The sequence below is a fragment of the Schistocerca gregaria genome, unplaced genomic scaffold (assembly GCF_023897955.1).
Source record: "Schistocerca gregaria isolate iqSchGreg1 unplaced genomic scaffold, iqSchGreg1.2 ptg001722l, whole genome shotgun sequence".
NCBI classification, from domain to species: domain Eukaryota; kingdom Metazoa; phylum Arthropoda; class Insecta; order Orthoptera; family Acrididae; genus Schistocerca; species Schistocerca gregaria.
In genome coordinates, this window is record NW_026062976.1 from 7,501 (window position 1) to 10,000 (window position 2,500).

Here is a 2,500-nt window from a genome sequence, read left to right on the forward strand (position 1 = left end):
CCACACTCCTTATAAAGGCATCGAACCAACCCACCACCTGACACCAGCCAAACGTACATCCTGATTTGACACATCTCTGGCAACCTAACCCACGTTGGCCCTTAACCTAACCCACGTTGGCCCTTAACCTAACCCACGTTGGCCCTTAACCTAACCCACGTTGGCCCTTAACCTAACCCACGTTGGCCCTTAACCTAACCCACGTTGGCCCTTAACCTAACCCACGTTGGCCCTTAACCTAACCCACGTTGGCCCTTAACCTAACCCACGTTGGCCCTTAACCTAACCCACGTTGGCCCTTAACCTAACCCACGTTGGCCCTTAACCTAACCCACGTTGGCCCTTAACCTAACCCACGTTGGCCCTTAACCTAACCCACGTTGGCCCTTAACCTAACCCACGTTGGCCCTTAACCTAACCCACGTTGGCCCCTTAACCTAACCCACGTTGGCACCTTAACCTAAGTTACGCTGCACCTTAACCCAAGTTACGCTGCACCTTAACCCAAGTTACGCTGCACCTTAACCCAAGTTACGCTGCACCTTAACCCAAGTTACGCTGCACCTTAACCCAAGTTACGCTGCACCTTAACCCAAGTTACGCTGCACCTTAACCCAAGTTACGCTGCACCTTAACCCAAGTTACGCTGCACCTTAACCCAAGTTACGCTGCACCTTAACCCAAGTTACGCTGCACCTTAACCCAAGTTACGCTGCACCTTAACCCAAGTTACGCTGCACCTTAACCCAAGTTACGCTGCACCTTAACCCAAGTTACGCTGCACCTTAACCCAAGTTACGCTGCACCTTAACCCAAGTTACGCTGCACCTTAACCCAAGTTACGCTGCACCTTAACCCAAGTTACGCTGCACCTTAACCCAAGTTACGCTGCACCTTAACCCAAGTTACGCTGCACCTTAACCCAAGTTACGCTGCACCTTAACCCAAGTTACGCTGCACCTTAACCCAAGTTACGCTGCACCTTAACCCAAGTTACGCTGCACCTTAACCCAAGTTACGCTGCACCTTAACCCAAGTTACGCTGCACCTTAACCCAAGTTACGCTGCACCTTAACCCAAGTTACGCTGCACCTTAACCCAAGTTACGCTGCACCTTAACCCAAGTTACGCTGCACCTTAACCCAAGTTACGCTGCACCTTAACCCAAGTTACGCTGCACCTTAACCTAACTTACGCTGCACCTTAACCTAACTTACGCTGCACCTTAACCTAACTTACGCTGCACCTTAACCTAACTTACACTGCACCTTAACCTAACTTACGCTGCACCTTAACCTAACTTACACTGCACCTTAACTGTCACATGTAACGTCACAGGAATGTAGCTTTGCCTAACAGCAACCCTCTGAACATAGTTCACTGCTTGGATCCTCTGGTGTCATGTGTATTTCTTGATGCCATGGTGCGTACCCTCACATAAAGGTCTTTCGAGTGTTGCGTACTTTCTACACAGTCCCGCTAACCACTGGAAGGGTGTACCGCTACAGAACGAATATCGCCCTCCCCTCCTGCCCTTCCAAGCTGGTCGGTCAGGCGTTTGTTTGTGAAATGAGCCTTGCAGCTGTTCAGTTGCATTCGGTTGTCGATGCAGTCAGTGTACGTTGTGGTACGGCCTGTGTGGACTGTCCGCTGATGTACGCGTAACCCACACTGATCATCCGTCGTTACGTACTGAGTGACATAATGTGGCACATGCTTGACCGTACACCGGCTGCGCCCTACAATGGCGAATCATAAGGGCCATATGTTGTGCACGATGCTACTTGTCTCGTCTCCCCATTACAGCGAGATTGCACTGTTGTACGCCGTACAGACATGTGGTAGGTAGGTACGGACGAAAGTATTGCATGTTGGCCCCCCCCCCCCCCCCTCCTCCCTCTGCCGGGAATCAGCGTGAGCCGTCTGTTGATGTAGCGACGAGGGTTTTCCTATTTAATCGTATTGCCCCACACAACATGATAGCACGGTGGACCGCGTTCCACATCTGCGACATGCTACAGAGGCCGGTTGACAGTCGACCGCGCAAGGGACATTGCACACGTGCGCGGACCATCTTCCACGTGTTCTCTCGTGTACATGCCGCAGTGTGTATGTGGGCTGATGTAGCGTGTCGTGACACATAACATGCAGGCATGCCAGAATCGTAGATTTCGCAAATGTAGATTGACGTATACGTTTGCTGCCAAAGATCCGCAAATGAACTGGAAATCAGTTGTTGAGCGGTTGTTCGCGCTGCAGGTGCATCGGTGATAGCGACGATCGGTACATCTATGAACCGGTTGTTTCGGCGGTACCCGCCATGCCCCCGAACCTGAGTTGGCCATGTGGGTATGAAGCGATACGAGGCTGTGGCTTGGCGGGACAGTCCCCGGCCGGTGAGGGGGGGCCGCCCGGCGTGCTGGCCGCGCGCTGCGTGAGCGCACGCACTACAGCCGGCTGGTGGGGGGCGCCCAGTGGCAGGAGCGCCGGCCGACGGGCC